General features: G+C 45.0%; 1 pseudogene; it reads right to left on the reverse strand.

The window, feature by feature from the left end:
- LOC118385557 (serine/threonine-protein phosphatase 2A catalytic subunit beta isoform-like) overlaps positions 1-24,009 on the reverse strand; it is a 369,785-nt pseudogene that overhangs the window by 318,136 nt on the left and 27,640 nt on the right.

Here is a 24,009-nt window from a genome sequence, read left to right on the forward strand (position 1 = left end):
GTAAATTAGTAAGAATAAGGACATTTGGGCGGCAGGTAGCCTAGCGGTTAGAGCGTGGGCCAGTGGGTTCTCTAGTAAATTAGTAAGAATAAGGACATTTGGGCGGCAGGTAGCCTAGCGGTTAGAGCGTGGGCCAGTGGGTTCTCTAGTAAATTAGTAAGAATAAGGACATTTGGGCGGCAGGTAGCCTAGCGGTTAGAGCGTGGGCCAGTGGGTTCTCTAGTAAATTAGTAAGAATAAGGACATTTGGGCGGCAGGTAGCCTAGCGGTTAGAGCGTGGGCCAGTGGGTTCTCTAGTAAATTAGTAAGAATAAGGACATTTGGGCGGCAGGTAGCCTAGCGGTTAGAGCGTGGGCCAGTGGGTTCTCTAGTAAATTAGTAAGAATAAGGACATTTGGGCGGCAGGTAGCCTAGCGGTTAGAGCGTGGGCCAGTGGGTTCTCTAGTAAATTAGTAAGAATAAGGACATTTGGGCGGCAGGTAGCCTAGAGCGGTTAGAGCGTGGGCCAGTGGGTTCTCTAGTAAATTAGTAAGAATAAGGACATTTGGGCGGCAGGTAGCCTAGCGGTTAGAGCGTGGGCCAGTGGGTTCTCTAGTAAATTAGTAAGAATAAGGACATTTGGGCGGCAGGTAGCCTAGCGGTTAGAGCGTGGGCCAGTGGGTTCTCTAGTAAATTAGTAAGAATAAGGACATTTGGGCGGCAGGTAGCCTAGCGGTTAGAGCGTGGGCCAGTGGGTTCTCTAGTAAATTAGTAAGAATAAGGACATTTGGGCGGCAGGTAGCCTAGCGGTTAGAGCGTGGGCCAGTGGGTTCTCTAGTAAATTAGTAAGAATAAGGACATTTGGGCGGCAGGTAGCCTAGCGGTTAGAGCGTGGGCCAGTGGGTTCTCTAGTAAATTAGTAAGAATAAGGACATTTGGGCGGCAGGTAGCCTAGCGGTTAGAGCGTGGGCCAGTGGGTTCTCTAGTAAATTAGTAAGAATAAGGACATTTGGGCGGCAGGTAGCCTAGCGGTTAGAGCGTGGGCCAGTGGGTTCTCTAGTAAATTAGTAAGAATAAGGACATTTGGGCGGCAGGTAGCCTAGCGGTTAGAGCGTGGGCCAGTGGGTTCTCTAGTAAATTAGTAAGAATAAGGACATTTGGGCGGCAGGTAGCCTAGCGGTTAGAGCGTGGGCCAGTGGGTTCTCTAGTAAATTAGTAAGAATAAGGACATTTGGGCGGCAGGTAGCCTAGCGGTTAGAGCGTGGGCCAGTGGGTTCTCTAGTAAATTAGTAAGAATAAGGACATTTGGGCGGCAGGTAGCCTAGCGGTTAGAGCGTGGGCCAGTGGGTTCTCTAGTAAATTAGTAAGAATAAGGACATTTGGGCGGCAGGTAGCCTAGCGGTTAGAGCGTGGGCCAGTGGGTTCTCTAGTAAATTAGTAAGAATAAGGACATTTGGGCGGCAGGTAGCCTAGCGGTTAGAGCGTGGGCCAGTGGGTTCTCTAGTAAATTAGTAAGAATAAGGACATTTGGGCGGCAGGTAGCCTAGCGGTTAGAGCGTGGGCCAGTGGGTTCTCTAGTAAATTAGTAAGAATAAGGACATTTGGGCGGCAGGTAGCCTAGCGGTTAGAGCGTGGGCCAGTGGGTTCTCTAGTAAATTAGTAAGAATAAGGACATTTGGGCGGCAGGTAGCCTAGCGGTTAGAGCGTGGGCCAGTGGGTTCTCTAGTAAATTAGTAAGAATAAGGACATTTGGGCGGCAGGTAGCCTAGCGGTTAGAGCGTGGGCCAGTGGGTTCTCTAGTAAATTAGTAAGAATAAGGACATTTGGGCGGCAGGTAGCCTAGCGGTTAGAGCGTGGGCCAGTGGGTTCTCTAGTAAATTAGTAAGAATAAGGACATTTGGGCGGCAGGTAGCCTAGCGGTTAGAGCGTGGGCCAGTGGGTTCTCTAGTAAATTAGTAAGAATAAGGACATTTGGGCGGCAGGTAGCCTAGCGGTTAGAGCGTGGGCCAGTGGGTTCTCTAGTAAATTAGTAAGAATAAGGACATTTGGGCGGCAGGTAGCCTAGCGGTTAGAGCGTGGGCCAGTGGGTTCTCTAGTAAATTAGTAAGAATAAGGACATTTGGGCGGCAGGTAGCCTAGCGGTTAGAGCGTGGGCCAGTGGGTTCTCTAGTAAATTAGTAAGAATAAGGACATTTGGGCGGCAGGTAGCCTAGCGGTTAGAGCGTGGGCCAGTGGGTTCTCTAGTAAATTAGTAAGAATAAGGACATTTGGGCGGCAGGTAGCCTAGCGGTTAGAGCGTGGGCCAGTGGGTTCTCTAGTAAATTAGTAAGAATAAGGACATTTGGGCGGCAGGTAGCCTAGCGGTTAGAGCGTGGGCCAGTGGGTTCTCTAGTAAATTAGTAAGAATAAGGACATTTGGGCGGCAGGTAGCCTAGCGGTTAGAGCGTGGGCCAGTGGGTTCTCTAGTAAATTAGTAAGAATAAGGACATTTGGGCGGCAGGTAGCCTAGCGGTTAGAGCGTGGGCCAGTGGGTTCTCTAGTAAATTAGTAAGAATAAGGACATTTGGGCGGCAGGTAGCCTAGCGGTTAGAGCGTGGGCCAGTGGGTTCTCTAGTAAATTAGTAAGAATAAGGACATTTGGGCGGCAGGTAGCCTAGCGGTTAGAGCGTGGGCCAGTGGGTTCTCTAGTAAATTAGTAAGAATAAGGACATTTGGGCGGCAGGTAGCCTAGCGGTTAGAGCGTGGGCCAGTGGGTTCTCTAGTAAATTAGTAAGAATAAGGACATTTGGGCGGCAGGTAGCCTAGCGGTTAGAGCGTGGGCCAGTGGGTTCTCTAGTAAATTAGTAAGAATAAGGACATTTGGGCGGCAGGTAGCCTAGCGGTTAGAGCGTGGGCCAGTGGGTTCTCTAGTAAATTAGTAAGAATAAGGACATTTGGGCGGCAGGTAGCCTAGCGGTTAGAGCGTGGGCCAGTGGGTTCTCTAGTAAATTAGTAAGAATAAGGACATTTGGGCGGCAGGTAGCCTAGCGGTTAGAGCGTGGGCCAGTGGGTTCTCTAGTAAATTAGTAAGAATAAGGACATTTGGGCGGCAGGTAGCCTAGCGGTTAGAGCGTGGGCCAGTGGGTTCTCTAGTAAATTAGTAAGAATAAGGACATTTGGGCGGCAGGTAGCCTAGCGGTTAGAGCGTGGGCCAGTGGGTTCTCTAGTAAATTAGTAAGAATAAGGACATTTGGGCGGCAGGTAGCCTAGCGGTTAGAGCGTGGGCCAGTGGGTTCTCTAGTAAATTAGTAAGAATAAGGACATTTGGGCGGCAGGTAGCCTAGCGGTTAGAGCGTGGGCCAGTGGGTTCTCTAGTAAATTAGTAAGAATAAGGACATTTGGGCGGCAGGTAGCCTAGCGGTTAGAGCGTGGGCCAGTGGGTTCTCTAGTAAATTAGTAAGAATAAGGACATTTGGGCGGCAGGTAGCCTAGCGGTTAGAGCGTGGGCCAGTGGGTTCTCTAGTAAATTAGTAAGAATAAGGACATTTGGGCGGCAGGTAGCCTAGCGGTTAGAGCGTGGGCCAGTGGGTTCTCTAGTAAATTAGTAAGAATAAGGACATTTGGGCGGCAGGTAGCCTAGCGGTTAGAGCGTGGGCCAGTGGGTTCTCTAGTAAATTAGTAAGAATAAGGACATTTGGGCGGCAGGTAGCCTAGCGGTTAGAGCGTGGGCCAGTGGGTTCTCTAGTAAATTAGTAAGAATAAGGACATTTGGGCGGCAGGTAGCCTAGCGGTTAGAGCGTGGGCCAGTGGGTTCTCTAGTAAATTAGTAAGAATAAGGACATTTGGGCGGCAGGTAGCCTAGCGGTTAGAGCGTGGGCCAGTGGGTTCTCTAGTAAATTAGTAAGAATAAGGACATTTGGGCGGCAGGTAGCCTAGCGGTTAGAGCGTGGGCCAGTGGGTTCTCTAGTAAATTAGTAAGAATAAGGACATTTGGGCGGCAGGTAGCCTAGCGGTTAGAGCGTGGGCCAGTGGGTTCTCTAGTAAATTAGTAAGAATAAGGACATTTGGGCGGCAGGTAGCCTAGCGGTTAGAGCGTGGGCCAGTGGGTTCTCTAGTAAATTAGTAAGAATAAGGACATTTGGGCGGCAGGTAGCCTAGCGGTTAGAGCGTGGGCCAGTGGGTTCTCTAGTAAATTAGTAAGAATAAGGACATTTGGGCGGCAGGTAGCCTAGCGGTTAGAGCGTGGGCCAGTGGGTTCTCTAGTAAATTAGTAAGAATAAGGACATTTGGGCGGCAGGTAGCCTAGCGGTTAGAGCGTGGGCCAGTGGGTTCTCTAGTAAATTAGTAAGAATAAGGACATTTGGGCGGCAGGTAGCCTAGCGGTTAGAGCGTGGGCCAGTGGGTTCTCTAGTAAATTAGTAAGAATAAGGACATTTGGGCGGCAGGTAGCCTAGCGGTTAGAGCGTGGGCCAGTGGGTTCTCTAGTAAATTAGTAAGAATAAGGACATTTGGGCGGCAGGTAGCCTAGCGGTTAGAGCGTGGGCCAGTGGGTTCTCTAGTAAATTAGTAAGAATAAGGACATTTGGGCGGCAGGTAGCCTAGCGGTTAGAGCGTGGGCCAGTGGGTTCTCTAGTAAATTAGTAAGAATAAGGACATTTGGGCGGCAGGTAGCCTAGCGGTTAGAGCGTGGGCCAGTGGGTTCTCTAGTAAATTAGTAAGAATAAGGACATTTGGGCGGCAGGTAGCCTAGCGGTTAGAGCGTGGGCCAGTGGGTTCTCTAGTAAATTAGTAAGAATAAGGACATTTGGGCGGCAGGTAGCCTAGCGGTTAGAGCGTGGGCCAGTGGGTTCTCTAGTAAATTAGTAAGAATAAGGACATTTGGGCGGCAGGTAGCCTAGCGGTTAGAGCGTGGGCCAGTGGGTTCTCTAGTAAATTAGTAAGAATAAGGACATTTGGGCGGCAGGTAGCCTAGCGGTTAGAGCGTGGGCCAGTGGGTTCTCTAGTAAATTAGTAAGAATAAGGACATTTGGGCGGCAGGTAGCCTAGCGGTTAGAGCGTGGGCCAGTGGGTTCTCTAGTAAATTAGTAAGAATAAGGACATTTGGGCGGCAGGTAGCCTAGCGGTTAGAGCGTGGGCCAGTGGGTTCTCTAGTAAATTAGTAAGAATAAGGACATTTGGGCGGCAGGTAGCCTAGCGGTTAGAGCGTGGGCCAGTGGGTTCTCTAGTAAATTAGTAAGAATAAGGACATTTGGGCGGCAGGTAGCCTAGCGGTTAGAGCGTGGGCCAGTGGGTTCTCTAGTAAATTAGTAAGAATAAGGACATTTGGGCGGCAGGTAGCCTAGCGGTTAGAGCGTGGGCCAGTGGGTTCTCTAGTAAATTAGTAAGAATAAGGACATTTGGGCGGCAGGTAGCCTAGCGGTTAGAGCGTGGGCCAGTGGGTTCTCTAGTAAATTAGTAAGAATAAGGACATTTGGGCGGCAGGTAGCCTAGCGGTTAGAGCGTGGGCCAGTGGGTTCTCTAGTAAATTAGTAAGAATAAGGACATTTGGGCGGCAGGTAGCCTAGCGGTTAGAGCGTGGGCCAGTGGGTTCTCTAGTAAATTAGTAAGAATAAGGACATTTGGGCGGCAGGTAGCCTAGCGGTTAGAGCGTGGGCCAGTGGGTTCTCTAGTAAATTAGTAAGAATAAGGACATTTGGGCGGCAGGTAGCCTAGCGGTTAGAGCGTGGGCCAGTGGGTTCTCTAGTAAATTAGTAAGAATAAGGACATTTGGGTGGCAGGTAGCCTAGCGGTTAGAGCGTGGGCCAGTGGGTTCTCTAGTAAATTAGTAAGAATAAGGACATTTGGGCGGCAGGTAGCCTAGCGGTTAGAGCGTGGGCCAGTGGGTTCTCTAGTAAATTAGTAAGAATAAGGACATTTGGGCGGCAGGTAGCCTAGCGGTTAGAGCGTGGGCCAGTGGGTTCTCTAGTAAATTAGTAAGAATAAGGACATTTGGGCGGCAGGTAGCCTAGCGGTTAGAGCGTGGGCCAGTGGGTTCTCTAGTAAATTAGTAAGAATAAGGACATTTGGGCGGCAGGTAGCCTAGCGGTTAGAGCGTGGGCCAGTGGGTTCTCTAGTAAATTAGTAAGAATAAGGACATTTGGGCGGCAGGTAGCCTAGCGGTTAGAGCGTGGGCCAGTGGGTTCTCTAGTAAATTAGTAAGAATAAGGACATTTGGGCGGCAGGTAGCCTAGCGGTTAGAGCGTGGGCCAGTGGGTTCTCTAGTAAATTAGTAAGAATAAGGACATTTGGGCGGCAGGTAGCCTAGCGGTTAGAGCGTGGGCCAGTGGGTTCTCTAGTAAATTAGTAAGAATAAGGACATTTGGGCGGCAGGTAGCCTAGCGGTTAGAGCGTGGGCCAGTGGGTTCTCTAGTAAATTAGTAAGAATAAGGACATTTGGGCGGCAGGTAGCCTAGCGGTTAGAGCGTGGGCCAGTGGGTTCTCTAGTAAATTAGTAAGAATAAGGACATTTGGGCGGCAGGTAGCCTAGCGGTTAGAGCGTGGGCCAGTGGGTTCTCTAGTAAATTAGTAAGAATAAGGACATTTGGGCGGCAGGTAGCCTAGCGGTTAGAGCGTGGGCCAGTGGGTTCTCTAGTAAATTAGTAAGAATAAGGACATTTGGGCGGCAGGTAGCCTAGCGGTTAAGAGCGTGGGCCAGTGGGTTCTCTAGTAAATTAGTAAGAATAAGGACATTTGGGCGGCAGGTAGCCTAGCGGTTAGAGCGTGGGCCAGTGGGTTCTCTAGTAAATTAGTAAGAATAAGGACATTTGGGCGGCAGGTAGCCTAGCGGTTAGAGCGTGGGCCAGTGGGTTCTCTAGTAAATTAGTAAGAATAAGGACATTTGGGCGGCAGGTAGCCTAGCGGTTAGAGCGTGGGCCAGTGGGTTCTCTAGTAAATTAGTAAGAATAAGGACATTTGGGCGGCAGGTAGCCTAGCGGTTAGAGCGTGGGCCAGTGGGTTCTCTAGTAAATTAGTAAGAATAAGGACATTTGGGCGGCAGGTAGCCTAGCGGTTAGAGCGTGGGCCAGTGGGTTCTCTAGTAAATTAGTAAGAATAAGGACATTTGGGCGGCAGGTAGCCTAGCGGTTAGAGCGTGGGCCAGTGGGTTCTCTAGTAAATTAGTAAGAATAAGGACATTTGGGCGGCAGGTAGCCTAGCGGTTAGAGCGTGGGCCAGTGGGTTCTCTAGTAAATTAGTAAGAATAAGGACATTTGGGCGGCAGGTAGCCTAGCGGTTAGAGCGTGGGCCAGTGGGTTCTCTAGTAAATTAGTAAGAATAAGGACATTTGGGCGGCAGGTAGCCTAGCGGTTAGAGCGTGGGCCAGTGGGTTCTCTAGTAAATTAGTAAGAATAAGGACATTTGGGCGGCAGGTAGCCTAGCGGTTAGAGCGTGGGCCAGTGGGTTCTCTAGTAAATTAGTAAGAATAAGGACATTTGGGCGGCAGGTAGCCTAGCGGTTAGAGCGTGGGCCAGTGGGTTCTCTAGTAAATTAGTAAGAATAAGGACATTTGGGCGGCAGGTAGCCTAGCGGTTAGAGCGTGGGCCAGTGGGTTCTCTAGTAAATTAGTAAGAATAAGGACATTTGGGCGGCAGGTAGCCTAGCGGTTAGAGCGTGGGCCAGTGGGTTCTCTAGTAAATTAGTAAGAATAAGGACATTTGGGCGGCAGGTAGCCTAGCGGTTAAGAGCGTGGGCCAGTGGGTTCGACCATGCTGGTCATTTATGAACATTTGAACATCTTGGTCATGTTCTGTTATAATCTCTACCCGGCACAGCCAGAAGAGGACTGGCCACCCCACATAGCCCGGTTCCTCTCTAGGTTTCTTCCTAGGTTGTGGCCTTTCTAGGGAGTTTTTCCTATCCACCGTGCTTTTACACCTGCATTGTTTGCTGTTTGGGGTTTTAGGCTGGGTTTCTGTACAGCACTTTGAGATATCAGCTGATGTACGAAGGGCTATATAAATAAATTTGATTTGATTTGATTTGATTCTCTAGTAAATTAGTAAGAATAAGGACATTTGGGCGGCAGGTAGCCTAGCGGTTAGAGCGTGGGCCAGTGGGTTCTCTAGTAAATTAGTAAGAATAAGGACATTTGGGCGGCAGGTAGCCTAGCGGTTAGAGCGTGGGCCAGTGGGTTCTCTAGTAAATTAGTAAGAATAAGGACATTTGGGCGGCAGGTAGCCTAGCGGTTAAGAGCGTGGGCCAGTGGGTTCTCTAGTAAATTAGTAAGAATAAGGACATTTGGGCGGCAGGTAGCCTAGCGGTTAGAGCGTGGGCCAGTGGGTTCTCTAGTAAATTAGTAAGAATAAGGACATTTGGGCGGCAGGTAGCCTAGCGGTTAGAGCGTGGGCCAGTGGGTTCTCTAGTAAATTAGTAAGAATAAGGACATTTGGGCGGCAGGTAGCCTAGCGGTTAGAGCGTGGGCCAGTGGGTTCTCTAGTAAATTAGTAAGAATAAGGACATTTGGGCGGCAGGTAGCCTAGCGGTTAGAGCGTGGGCCAGTGGGTTCTCTAGTAAATTAGTAAGAATAAGGACATTTGGGCGGCAGGTAGCCTAGCGGTTAGAGCGTGGGCCAGTGGGTTCTCTAGTAAATTAGTAAGAATAAGGACATTTGGGCGGCAGGTAGCCTAGCGGTTAGAGCGTGGGCCAGTGGGTTCTCTAGTAAATTAGTAAGAATAAGGACATTTGGGCGGCAGGTAGCCTAGCGGTTAGAGCGTGGGCCAGTGGGTTCTCTAGTAAATTAGTAAGAATAAGGACATTTGGGCGGCAGGTAGCCTAGCGGTTAGAGCGTGGGCCAGTGGGTTCTCTAGTAAATTAGTAAGAATAAGGACATTTGGGCGGCAGGTAGCCTAGCGGTTAGAGCGTGGGCCAGTGGGTTCTCTAGTAAATTAGTAAGAATAAGGACATTTGGGCGGCAGGTAGCCTAGCGGTTAGAGCGTGGGCCAGTGGGTTCTCTAGTAAATTAGTAAGAATAAGGACATTTGGGCGGCAGGTAGCCTAGCGGTTAGAGCGTGGGCCAGTGGGTTCTCTAGTAAATTAGTAAGAATAAGGACATTTGGGCGGCAGGTAGCCTAGCGGTTAGAGCGTGGGCCAGTGGGTTCTCTAGTAAATTAGTAAGAATAAGGACATTTGGGCGGCAGGTAGCCTAGCGGTTAGAGCGTGGGCCAGTGGGTTCTCTAGTAAATTAGTAAGAATAAGGACATTTGGGCGGCAGGTAGCCTAGCGGTTAAGAGCGTGGGCCAGTGGGTTCGACCATGCTGGTCATTTATGAACATTTGAACATCTTGGTCATGTTCTGTTATAATCTCTACCCGGCACAGCCAGAAGAGGACTGGCCACCCCACATAGCCCGGTTCCTCTCTAGGTTTCTTCCTAGGTTGTGGCCTTTCTAGGGAGTTTTCCTAGCCACCGTGCTTTTACACCTGCATTGTTTGCTGTTTGGGGTTTTAGGCTGGGTTTCTGTACAGCACTTTGAGATATCAGCTGATGTACGAAGGGCTATATAAATAAATTTGATTTGATTTGATTTGATTCTCTAGTAAATTAGTAAGAATAAGGACATTTGGGCGGCAGGTAGCCTAGCGGTTAGAGCGTGGGCCAGTGGGTTCTCTAGTAAATTAGTAAGAATAAGGACATTTGGGCGGCAGGTAGCCTAGCGGTTAGAGCGTGGGCCAGTGGGTTCTCTAGTAAATTAGTAAGAATAAGGACATTTGGGCGGCAGGTAGCCTAGCGGTTAGAGCGTGGGCCAGTGGGTTCTCTAGTAAATTAGTAAGAATAAGGACATTTGGGCGGCAGGTAGCCTAGCGGTTAGAGCGTGGGCCAGTGGGTTCTCTAGTAAATTAGTAAGAATAAGGACATTTGGGCGGCAGGTAGCCTAGCGGTTAGAGCGTGGGCCAGTGGGTTCTCTAGTAAATTAGTAAGAATAAGGACATTTGGGCGGCAGGTAGCCTAGCGGTTAGAGCGTGGGCCAGTGGGTTCTCTAGTAAATTAGTAAGAATAAGGACATTTGGGCGGCAGGTAGCCTAGCGGTTAGAGCGTGGGCCAGTGGGTTCTCTAGTAAATTAGTAAGAATAAGGACATTTGGGCGGCAGGTAGCCTAGCGGTTAGAGCGTGGGCCAGTGGGTTCTCTAGTAAATTAGTAAGAATAAGGACATTTGGGCGGCAGGTAGCCTAGCGGTTAGAGCGTGGGCCAGTGGGTTCTCTAGTAAATTAGTAAGAATGTCTCACCCCATGTTATAGAATGGCTTTTATTCACATTACACCTGCTCACTTTCGGTTGTTTGAAAAGGAAATAATCTCTAAAATATCGTTATTTTTTAAACAAGCCTTAGAAAGTTGGTTGCAATTTCAGTTTAATCCACCTATAAAGACAAAACAAATAATATAACAAATATTGTGGTTGAACTCAAATATACTCACTGATTATAAAGAAAAAAACGTATTTTTCAAAGAAAAAAAAAAAAAAAAAAGGTATAATTTTAGTGAATGATATCATAAATAGGACTGGTGGAGTTGTCACCACAGAAGTGTTTTAGGGAGAGTTTGACAGTGATACAGGCAATGAGGCAGTGATCGCTGAGATCCTGATTGAAGACAGCGGAGGTGTATTTGGAGGGCCAGTTGGTCAGGATAATGTCTATAAGGATGCCCATGTTTACAGATGTAGGGTTGTACCTGGTTGGTTCCTTAATTATTTGTGTGAGACTGAGGGCATCTAGCTTAGATTGTAGGACTGCCGGGGTATTAAGCATATCCCAGTTTAGGTCACCTAACAGAACGAACTCTGAAGATAGATGGGGGGCGATCAATTCACAAATGGTGTCCAGGGCACAGCTGGGAGCTGAGCGGGGTCGGTAGCAGGCGGCAACAGTGAGAGACTTATTTCTGGAGAGAGTAATTTTTTTAATTAGTAGTTCGAACTGTTTGGGTATGGACCTGGAAAGTATGACATTACTTTGCAGGCTCTCTCTGCAGTAGACTGCAACTCCTCCCCCTTTGGCAGTTCTATCTTGACGGAACATTTTATAGTTGGGTATGGAAATCTCAGAATTTTTGGTGGCCTTCCTAAGCCAGGATTCAGACACGGCAGTGAGTAAAACAAACTTAGGGAGGAGGCTTCTGATGTTGACATGCATGAAACCAGGGCTTTTTTGATCACAGAAGTCAACAAATGAGGGTGCCTGGGGACATGCAGAGCCTGGGTTTACCTCCTCATCACCCTTGGAACAGAGTAGGAAGAGGGTGCGGCTAAAGGCTATCAAAACTGGTCGCCTAGAGTGTTGAGGGACAAAGAATAAAAGGAGCAGATTTCTGGGCGTAATGCGCAGACAGGGGTATGGTGGGGTGCGGGTACAGCGGAGGTAAGCCCAGGCACTGGGTGATGATAAGAGAGGTTGTATCTCTGGACATGCTGGTTGCATAATGGGTGAGGTCACCGCATGTGTGGGAGGTGGGACAAAGGAGGTATCAGGGGTATGAAGAGAGTGGAACTAGGGGCTCCATTGTAAACTAAAACAATGATAACTAACCTGAACAACAGTATACAAGGCATATTGACATTTGAGAGAGACATACAGCTAGGCATAATGTAATCTCAGGTGTTGATTGGGAGAGCTAGCTAAAACAACAGGTGAGACAACAACAGCTAATCAGCTAACACAACAACAGCAGGTAAAATGGCGATGACTAGGCAGAGAGGGTCGGATTAACTACACACAGAGCCTGTCCCACTACACACAGAGCCTGTCCCCCAATCTATCTTCAGAGTTCGCTCTGTTAGGTGACCTAAACTGGGATATGCTTAACACCCAGGTCGCCCAACAATCTAAGCTAGATGCCCTCAGTCTCACACAAATAATTAAGGAACCAACCAGGTACAACCCTAAATCCGTAAACATAGATATTATCCTGACCAACTTGTCCTCCAAATACACCTCTTCTGTTTTCAATCAGGATCTCAAACGACCACATCTCATCACTGTCAAACGCTCCCTAAAACACTTCTGCGAGCAGGCCTTTCTAATCGACCTGGCCGGGGAATCCTGGAAGGATATTGACCTCATCCCGTCAGTTTAGGATGCCTGGTTGTTCTTTAATTAAAAGTAATTTCCTCACCATCTTAAATAAGCATGCCGCTTTCAAAAAATATAGAACTAAGAACAGATATAGCCCTTGGTTCACTCCAGACCTGACTGCCCTCGACCAGCACAAAACCATCCTGTGGCGGACTGCACTAGCATCAAATAGTCCCCGCGATATGCAACTTTTCAGGGAAGTCAGGAACTAATACACACAGTCAGTTAGGAAAACTAAGGCTAGCTTTGTCAAACAAAATTTTGAATCCTGTAGCTCTCTCCAAAAAGTTCTGGGACACTGTACAGTCCATGGAGAATAAGAGCACCTCCTCCCAGCTGCCCACTGCACTGAGGCTAGGAAACAGTCACCACCAATAAATCCATGATAATCGAGAATTTCAATAAGCATTTCTCTACGGCTGGCCATGCTTTCCTCCTGGCTACCCCAACCTGGCCAACAGCTCTGCACCCGTCACAGCTACTTGCCCAAGCCTCCCCAGCTTCTCCTTCACCCAAATCCAGATAGCAGATGTTCTGAAAGAGCTGCAAAACCTGGACCCGTACAAATCAGCTGGCCTAATCTATCTGGACCCTCTCTTTCTAAAATGATCCGCCGCCATTGTTGCAAAGTGCCTAAAGTAGCAGAATCACCCTGTTATGTCAAATATTATTATTTATTTTTTTACCTTTATTTAACTCAGTTAAGAACACATTCTTATTTTCAATGACGGCCTAGGAACAGTGGGTTAACTGGTCTAGGAACAGTGGGATAACTGGTCTAGGAACAGTGGGTTAAATGCTTTGTTCAGGGGGAGAACAACAGATTTGTACCTTGTCAGCTCAGGGATTTGATCTTGCAACCTTGCAGTTACTAGTCCAACGCTCTAACTACTAAGCTACACTGAGCCTTGGATACAGCTAGTATTGCACCAAATGCACATCACTCATTCGCTTACAGCCAGTTGTGATCCAAAGCCCCACCCCCAAACTTTTCTCATTGGATCTACACGAATCACATAGGTTACCTATTTTGGATTCGAAACTGAGAATTGCACCTAAAGGTGACTAGTTTGCATCCCTGAATATTACAAATTAAAATAAATTGCAAATATTGTACAATCTAGGTGTGCAAACCTCTTAGACTTACCCAGAAATACTGTAATCGCTGCCAAAGGTGATTCTATACTGAACAAAAATATAAATGCAACATGCAACAATTTAAAATATTTTACTGTTAGAAGGAAATCAGGCAATTGAAAAAAATGAATTCGGCCCTAATCCATGGATATCAGATGACTGGGAATACAGATATGCATCTGTTGGTCACAGACACCTTAAAAAAAGGTAGGGGCGTGGATCAGAAAACCAGTTAGTATCTGGTGTGGATCAGAAAACCAGTTAGTATCTGGTGTGGATCAGAAAACCAGTTAGTATCTGGTGTGGATCAGAAAACCAGTCAGTATCTGGTGTGGATCAGAAAACCAGTCAGTATCTGGTGTGGATCAGAAAACCAGTCAGTATCTGGTGTGGATCAGAAAACCAGTCAGTATCTGGTGTGGATCAGAAAACCAGTCAGTATCTGGTGTGGATCAGAAAACCAGTCAGTATCTGGTGTGGATCAGAAAACCAGTCAGTATCTGGTGTGGATCAGAAAACCAGTTAGTATCTGGTGTGGATCAGAAAACCAGTTAGTATCTGGTGTGGATCAGAAAACCAGTTAGTATCTGGTGTGGATCAGAAAACCAGTTAGTATCTGGTGTGGATCAGAAAACCAGTTAGTATCTGGTGTGGATCAGAAAACCAGTTAGTATCTGGTGTGGATCAGAAAACCAGTCAGTATCTGGTGTGGATCAGAAAACCAGTCAGTATCTGGTGTGGATCAGAAAACCAGTTAGTATCTGGTGTGGATCAGAAAACCAGTTAGTATCTGGTGTGGATCAGAAAACCAGTCAGTATCTGGTGTGGATCAGAAAACCAGTCAGTATCTGGTGTGGATCAGAAAACCAGTCAGTATCTGGTGTGATCAGAAAACCAGTCAGTATCTGGTGTGGATCAGAAAACCAGTCAGTATCTGGTGTGGATCAGAAAACCAGTCAGTATCTGGTGTGATCAGAAAACCAGTCAGTATCTGGTGTGGATCAGAAAACCAGTCAGTATCTGGTGTGGATCAGAAAACCAGTCAGTATCTGGTGTGGATCAGAAAACCAGTTAGTATCTGGTGTGATCAGAAAACCAGTCAGTATCTGGTGTGGATCAGAAAACCAGTCAGTATCTGGTGTGGATCAGAACCAGTCAGTATCTGGTGTGATCAGAACCAGTTAGTATCTGGTGTGATCAGAAAACCAGTCTGATCCAACCATCTGGTGTGGATCAGAAAACCAGTTAGTATCTGGTGTGGATCAGAAAACCAGTCAGTATCTGGTGTGGATCAGAAAACCAGTCAGTATCTGGTGTGGATCAGAAAACCAGTCAGTATCTGGTGTGACCATTTGCCTCATGAAGCATGACACATCTCCTTCGCATAGAGTTGATCAGGCCGGTTGGACGTACTGCCAGATCCTCTAAAACGACGTTCGAGGCGGCTCATGGTAGAGAAATGAACATTTGATTAACTTACAATAGCTCTGGTGCACATTAATGAAGTCTGCATGCCAATTACATGCTCCCTCAAAACTTGAGATATCTGTAGCATTGTGTTGTGTGACAAAATTCACATTTTAGAGTGGCCTTGTATTGTCCCCATCACAAGGTGTACCTGTGTAATGATCATGCTGTTTAATCAGCTTATTGATATGCCACACCTGTCAGGTGGATGGATAATCTTGACAAAGGAGAAATGCTCACTAACAGTGATGTAAACACATTTGTGGACACAATTTGAGCATATGGAACATTTTTATTTTTTTATTTTTTTATTTCAGCTCATGAAACATGGGACCAACACTTTACATGTTGAGTTTATATTTTTGTTCTGTATATAAACCTGTTAAATAAATCCATATTGCCTGGATGTTACAGCTCAATGTCAGGACAGTCTACAACCCTAGTGTTAATGGTGTAAAGTACTTAAGTAAAAATATTTGAAAGTATGTCATTTTCTGGGGCTACTTTACTTTTAATATTTTTGCCAACTTTAACCTCACTACATTCCAAAATAAAATGTACTTTTTTACTCCATACATTCTCACTGACACCCAAAAGTACTAGTTACAATTTGAATGCTTAGCAGTACAGGAAAAGGGTCCAATTCACACACTTATCAAGAGAACATCCATGGTCATCCGTACTGACTCTGATCTGGTGGACTCACTAAACATAAATGCTTTGTTTGAGTGTTGGTGTGCCCTCGGCTGTCAAAAAAGTAATTCAAAAGTCAATTGTGCCATTTGGTTTGCTAAATAAGGAATTTTATGTATAGCATTTACTTTCTACTTTTAACTCAAGTATGAAAATTGAGTACTTTTTCCACCACTGTACTTAAGCTCATTTAGTAGTATTTTACTGGGTTACTTGAGTCATTTTCTATTAAGGTATCTTTACTTTTACTCAAGTATAACAATTGAGTACTTTTCCCACCTCTGCCTAGTGTACTCTTCCCAATGCTCAAACAGTGGTTCCCAAGCTTTATTAAAACATTTTGCCACACGGATTTACTGTATGAGTGGACCATTTTGATTGAAAATATCCCTGGGAGTCAGTGGTTTGGTGTCATTTACAATTAAAAGTACTTTATTAGTTCAAATGCATCCAAAGAGAATAATTTCATGACAAATATACAGAGGAAAATAAACAGGTAGATTAGCCCAAGGGGAAGAGTAGGAAGAAGTTTGGTGAAGAAGAGTGGGCTGGGGATGTAAGCTTGTGCATTTGTATAAAATACCATTATTCACATTCAAGGCATCGCCAATGGAAAATGTATCATTGTCCAGTGATATTTGGGTGGGGAAAGTAAGCAAGTTATTACATGTTTTGTGCAGAGTAATGTACAGTTGCAGAGAGAGGCCTCTAGTGGCCAAAGGCCATTTTAGCACCCCCAAATATCATGGCCAACCGGGTAATCAGAGATCAGCCAATCGTGAAGAAAATGGACCACTTCAAAATAGAGATTGCCTCAATGGCAGTGCCTGTGCGCTCAGACGCAATAATGGGAAATACTGTATATAGGGATGCTTTCTCTCTGTGTGTAGAGCCCATGAACAAAATAACATCAATATTATACAGCAGGCAACTACAGTAAAGGCTCAAACGGAACACTGTGTTGCATTACTGAGACACAGGGCAATTTGTATTATGTACTCAATGCTTATATGGCACATTTTGGTCCATGTCAGTGCTTTCATGTTTTAACAGGTCATATGCACACAGGTTTTAGGGTTTGTTGCTTGCTGTAGCGGTCTTGCAGTCTTCTTCCTCTTTATAAGAAGTAGTCGGGGTACGGCGGGTGACATGGGGCTCCCCGCGTCGAGGTGCAGGGTCAAACTGAAGGCTGGAGGAGGACAGGAAATACAACATTAGGATGACTCCAATGAAGACCATTACAGAACTGGCACATTTGAACATTTCAGAACAATTACAATTGATTACAATAATTCCGGCATTTTTACCCATCTACCAATAGGTGCCCTTCTTTGCGAGGCATTGGAAAACCTCCCTGGTCTTTGTGGTTGAATCTGTGTTTGAAATTCAATGCTCGACAAAGGGACCTTACAGATAATTGTATGTGTGGGGTACAGAGATGAGGTAGTCATTCAAAAATGATGTTACACACTATTATTGCACACAGTGAGTCCATGCAACTTAAGCAACATTTGTTTTACTCTGGAACTTATTTAGGCTTGCCATAACAAAAGGGGTTGAATACTTGGCTCAAGACATTTCAGCTTTTCATTTGTAATTACATTTGTACAAATTTCAAAACACCTAATTCCACTTTGACATTACGGGGTATTGTGTGACAATACCAGTGACAAAAAAATCTCAAATGAATCCATTCTACATTCAGGCTGCAACAACAATATCTGGAAAAAGTCAAGGGGTGTGAATCATTTCTGAAGGCACTGTATATATTTTGTATTTATAATATAATCACCGAGAACTAAAAATCACCAAAATAAATGCTACGCGGATGAGAAAAAACAACTATGAATTCAGCAGCATTGATAGTTATGTTTGTGCATTGATTGTTATGTGCATTGATTGTTATGTGCATTGATTGTTATGTGCATTGATTGTTATGTGCATTGATTGTTATGTGCATTGATTGTTATGTGCATTGATTGTTATGTGCATTGATTGTTATGTGCATTGATTGTTATGTGCATTGATTGTTATGTGCATTGATTGTTATGTGCATTGATTGTTATGTGCATTGATTGTTATGTGCATTGATTGTTATGTGCATTGATTGTTATGTGCATTGATTGTTATGTGCATTGATTGTTATGTGCATTGATTGTTATGTGCATTGATTGTTATGTGCATTGATTGTTATGTGCATTGATTGTTATGTGCATTGATAGCAAAAGAACACAGCATTCATGGAAAAGTGCATAGAATTTTGGAAAATTAGCACAAATCAAACAGACTTATTGTGGATACAGGACTATGCGTGTAGACGTACTGCAAATAAAAATAATGCAGTGTCACAAATACTGTTGCATTATACAACAAATGTGTCCACTCTGGTCTTGGCACGTGCACTATAGCCAACAGCTGGCAGATACAGTGCAGGTAGACTAGACGATATGTATTTGTCAAATGGCAGCCATGCATTGATAAATACACATCACCAGAATAAGTACGGTGTATCAAGCTCCCCACCATTCACTTTCACCACTCGGTGAAGTTCATCATCATTTATTTAATCTGTGGCCTAATAAACTGCATGCTTTCCCGAGTCGTAGTGGGAGGACCACACAACATATCAAGTTGACTTCAATATGATGGTTATTATACCATAAAATGCATTTCCACCGCCATTTCTCACTTTATACATTTTACAGACACAAAAATGCCGCCCTGACGTTGCTCATCCATGAATGTAGATATTATTTCATTCCTTTAGTAGATTTGTGTGCATTAGGTATTTGTTGTGGAATTGTTAGATATTGCTGCACTGTTGTTACTAGAAGCACAAGCATTTCACTACACTCACAATAACATCTGCTAACCATGTGAATGTGACCAATAACATTTGATTTGAAAAGATCCCGTGTCGAAACCAACAAATTGTCTGTCGACATTTATACAATTGTACCAGCATATCCTGTTTCCATCAGTCTGGTAGTGACTCTAAGGCATCAGGTAATTCATCTGTATGAAATGGTTGGATGGAAAACTGGTTATAAACACTAATCTGAGTTCACCTGTCCTTAGAGCCTCAGATAACCTCGATGTGACTTACAAAGAGTATTTAAGAGTATCGTCCAGTTCCATGATGGCAGCTTGGTTGCCACAGCGATAGCAGTAGTTTGGTGCACTGAAGATGGTGACAACGTTTCGGTCATGACACCAGTTGTAGCCCTGGAAAACAAAAATCAGCATCACCATAAAAAGTTAAGTGAACCTTAAATTGCTTATTCTAATCATTAGTTAGATCTTTCTGAGGGCATATGCCATGTATGTATTTTAGGTACTTAAACCCTTCCCTTACAACCAGTACATGGTTTAATTTCCAACTCTACATTCTGAGCCAGGTGAATTCCAAGGATGCGTCCCAAATAGCAATCTATTCCTCTCAGTAAATGTTAAAAAGAGAGCCCTGTTCAAAAATAGTGCACTGCGTGCGGGATAGGGTTCCATTTTGGACACAAGCTGCCAGCTCCTCCCTCAAAGCCGGTAGTGGATAATACTATAAATGAAAACGGTGTACACAAGACTCCTGAATTATTTATCCATGTTAAACAGCTAACACTTGCACAGTAGCTTGCAGCTGAAACATCTAGAAAGACATGGAGGGCAAGCTAACTCAAGTGTGTGTAGGCTACATCTGCTCTTACCGCGATATCTGTTCATTTTGACATCTCAAATTCAATTCCCTCTGGGCAGTCTTAACAGACCTTCAGGTTCCATGTACAGAACGGAAGTACTACAATATTTGACTTGAAACATTTAGAAAAATTGTCCTCTCTTCCATGGGAGGATTCAAATTCTAAACCATCTACAGAAGCATTTTACTCCCAGAATCACTGTAATTGCTACATGCTTTGATACTAAAACTACACCAACCAAGTATATATTAATTGAAAGAAGTTTGGAACCACCCAGACTCTTCCTAGAGCTGGCTTCACAGCCAAACTGAGCAATCAGGGGAGAAAGGCATTGGTCAGTGAGGTCACTCTGACAGAGCTCCAGACTTCCTCTGTAGAGATAGGAGAAACTTCCAGAAGGACAACAATCTCTGCAGCACGCCAATTATTGAAGAGTGGCCAGACGGAAGACACTCCTCAGTAAAAGGCACACGACAGCCCGCTTTGAGTTTGCCAAAAGGCACCTAAAGGACTTTCAGACCATGAGAAACAACATTCTCTGGTCTGACTCTTTGGCCTGAATGCCAAGCATCACGTCTGGAGGAAACTTAGCACCATACCTATGGTGAAGCATGGTGATGGCAGCATCATGCTGTGGGGATGTTTGTCAGCGGCAGGGACTGGGAGACTAGTGAGGATCGAGGGAAATATGAACAAAGCAAAGTACAGCGAGACTCTTGAAGAAAACCTGCTCCAGAACGCTCAGAAACTCAGACTGGGGGCGAAGGTTCACCTTCCAACATGACAACGACCCTAAGCACACAGGCAAGACAATGCAGGAGTGGCTTCGGGACAATTCTCTGAATGTCCGGAGAAGTCTCTGAATGCCAGGCAATTTATAAACTTTAAAATCTCCACTATAAAAAGCATCTAGACATTCTCTCACATTTCTTTGAGACTAACATTTAGTTTAACAGCAGAGATTTGTATACACCTTGTTGTCTGTCTCTCTGACATTTGCAACATTGATTAAATATAACAATTTGATCTCCAGCTGTCCCATAGTAATGAACATCTCTGGACGGGGGAGACAGACAGGCAGCGTTTCTCAGCCAGTTGAAATCATGAATCAGCTGGCATCATTTTGATGGATATATATACAAAGACATATCAATTGAAAAAAGGAAAAACAAAATGAAGTGCAGCTAGTTTGCAGTCTTTCCAGCTTCAGTTTGAGGTGATTGTGTTAGCTGTGTTGTTGCCTAGCTCCTCTGAACAACAGTGTCCTGACGAGAGAGCACATGTTTCTATGCCAGGTGAAATCGCGCCTCATTAGCTCATTGTTATGGATTTATCCAAATAAATACCACTAGAAAATAGCTTATGCAAAGGCAGCTACTTTGTTGTTATTCTGGCTGCATTGTTTGACGTGACTAAATTAGTCATAGTTGGCTAACTAGCAAGCAAGGGATAACATTTAGAATGAACGACTGGGTAGCGTCTCTGGCAATCGAATCGCCATGCTCAGTTGGTAGAGCATGGCGCTTGTAACGCCAGGGTAGTGGGTTCGATTCCCGGGACCACCCATACGTAGAATGTATGCACACATGACTGTAAGTCGCTTTGGATAAAAGCGTCTGCTAAATGGCATATATTATTATTATTATTATTATTATTATATAAAGACACTGAGCATAAACATTAACTGACTAAACTAAAAGCACAACTGTGGTTACCTCCATGACAAGTTGGTGGGCACGGGACACAAGGGTAAGACCGTTGGCATGGTTGAAGGTTTCCGAGATGTCCTGCCCAAAGGTGTAGCCAGCACCTCGGGGGGAGATGCCCCAGCCCCCACGGTCATCTGGGTCTGACCACAGCAGGTCACACATGGGCCCCTGAAACACACACACACACGAAAAGCAGCCCTCAATAAATTGCCGCATAGGGATTCTGACCTTATTGAGGACGGCTTGAACACAGAGATCATATTAAATATGTAATGGGCAGTAGGATTGCAAAGGAGACAAATAATCCTAATATTTGTCATAAGACTGCAGCCATCAATGACAGTGATGCATTGGAACCCGAATAGCCTCGAAAAGAGACCAGGGTCATGTTCATTATGGCACGACGTAGCAAAACAGACAGAAAACAAAAAGGATTATTTCACCGTGGACAAGTCCAGTTAAGGTCTCCCTATTGTACTCCATTTGGTGCCTACTGAACACAACCTGGGGCTTGGCTCGAACACTGCGGTAGGTCAACACCACCACACCATCATGCAGTCGACCTCATAACATCTGACAGCCCCTCTCGGTGCTGACAGCTAGCTGGTATCCTACCCCCACTGTCTGCGTGGTTGACAGGGCTAATTAGGTCCTCTGTCAGGCAACACTGACCTCGTGTGGAACCTCCTGCAGACGATCCAGGGCCCGGATGTGATCCAGTGTGTCTATGGAGGGGGAGAGGCCACCGTGCAGACAGAAGATCTACAGCATAGGACGAAAGAATAGACCTGATTTACCTTTACGTGAGACAAGTCACTTTGGATAAGAGGGTTGTTGCCTACATGTAAATCACAAACATAATTAGGAAGGCTTCCTTTGAACTTATGCATAACATTCAATGTATATCCCAAACGACACCCTATTATGTACAGTTGAAGTCGGAAGTTTACATGCACCTTAAATACATTAAAACTCAGTTTTCACAATTCCTGACATTTAATCCAAGTAAAAATTCCCGTCGTAGGTCAGTTAGGATCACCACTTTATTTTAAGAATGTGAAATGTCAGAATAATAGCAGAGAGAAGGATTCATTTCAGGGTTATTTCTTTCATCACATTCCCAGTGGGTCAGAAGTTTACATACACTCAATTAGTATTTGGTAGCATTGCATTTAAATGGTTTAACTTGGGTCAAACAATTCAGGTAGCCGTCCACCATCTTCCCACAATAAATTGGGTGAATTTTGGCCCATTCCTCATAACAGAGCTTGCGTAACTGGGTCAGGTTTGTAGGCCTCCTTGCTCGCACACGGTTTGTCAGTTTTGCCCATAAATTTTCTATAGGATTGAGGTCAGGGCTTTGTGATGGCCACTCCAATACCTTGACATTGCTGTCCTTAAGCCAGTTTGCCACAACTTTGGAAGTATGCTTGGGGTCATTGTCCATTTGGAACACCCATTTGCAACCAAGCATTAATTTCCTGACTGATGACTTGAGATGTTGCTTCAAAATATTCACATAATTTTCCATCCTCATGATGCCATCTATTTTCCTAAGTGCACAAGTACCTCCTGCAGCAAAGCACCCCCACAACATGATGCTGCCACCCCGTGCTTCACGATTGGATGGTGTTCTTTGGCTTGCAAGCGTCCCCTTTTTTTCCTCCAAACATAACAATGGTCATTATGGCCAACCATTTTTGTTTCATCAGACCAGAGGACATTTCTCCAAAAAGTACGATCTTTGTCCCCATGTGCAGTTGCAAATCATAGTCTGGCTTTTTTATGGCGGTTTTGGAGTAGTGGCTTCTTCCTTGTTATGTGGCATTTGAGGTTATATCGATATAGCACTCGTTTAACTGTGGATATAGATACTTTTGTACCCGTTTCCTCCAGCATCTTCACAAGGTCTTTTGCTGTTGTTCTGGGATTGATTTGCACTTTCCGCACCAAAGTACGTTCATCTCTACGAGACAGAACACATCTCCTTCCTGAGCGGTATGACGGCTGCGTGGTCCCATGGTGTTTATACTTGCATACTATTGTTTGTACAGATGAACATGGTACCTTCAGGCATTTGGAAATTGCTCCCAAGGATGAGCCAGACTTGTGGAGGTTTATTTTATTTCTGAGGTCTTGGCTGATTTCTTTTGATTTTCCCATGATGTCAAGCAAAGAGGCACTGAGTTTGAACGTAGGTCTTGAAATACATCCACAGGTACACATCCAATTGACTCAAATGGTGTCAATTAGCCTGTCAGAAGCTTCTAAAGCCATGACATCCTTTTCTGGAATATTCCAAGCTGTTTAAAGGTTCAGTCAACTTTGTGCATGTAAACTTCTGACCCACTGGAATTGTGATACAGTGAATTATAAGTTAAATAATCTGTCTGTAAACAAATGTTTGGAAAATTACTGGTGTCATTCACAAAGTAGATGTCCTGACCGACTTGCCAAAACTATAGTTTGTTAACACGAAATTTGTGGAGTGGTTGAAAAACAAGTTTTCATGACAACCTACAAGTAAGTGTATGTAAACTTCTGACTACTTTTGACCACAGCCCTATGGACACTGGTGAAAATCAGGCCCTGGTCAAAAGTAGGGCACTATAAAGGAAAAAGGGTGCCATTTGGGATTCAGCATGACATAAAATAACACCACTTTATGCACTTGTGTTACCTGTTCGTCCACAAGGGCCGTCAGGGGGAGATAGTCGAAGAGGTCTGTGAAGTACTTCCATACATTGGCATTGCCGTACTTCCTCAAGCACTCGTCGTAGAAGCCATACACCTGGGTGATCTGTCTGCTCTCGTGGTTCCCCCGCAGTATCGTGATGCGCTTTGGGTAACGGACCTGCGGAGCGAGAGAGAGTTTAGCCAAAAGCTCTAGGCCTAAAAACTTGATTAAAGGCATTTTCATTACAAAGAATGTGACAGCAGCCACCATGTGAAAACTAAACTGCATCGTATTCAAAACCATTTACAATCATGCACTCTCCGTCGCATTTGGAAAAAAACACACTTTTTTTCTACCAGTAGACTATATTTCGGAGGGGGAGGGGCTGGTAGCCTACATGCACTGTCAAAGATTTTTAACTGGCAGATAGGAACTTATTTGAGTGACAGAGTGAGGGCTTTGTATAGGTGCTTTGTTGCGTTTTTTTTGTGGGACTGAAAAAAATGCCTGGAACGTAAAATAACATTTGTAAGTGGTTCCCATGCGGCACTTTCGCTCCTGGTTGTTTC

The sequence above is a fragment of the Oncorhynchus keta genome, chromosome 6, assembly GCF_023373465.1.
Source record: "Oncorhynchus keta strain PuntledgeMale-10-30-2019 chromosome 6, Oket_V2, whole genome shotgun sequence".
NCBI classification, from domain to species: Eukaryota; Metazoa; Chordata; class Actinopteri; order Salmoniformes; family Salmonidae; genus Oncorhynchus; species Oncorhynchus keta.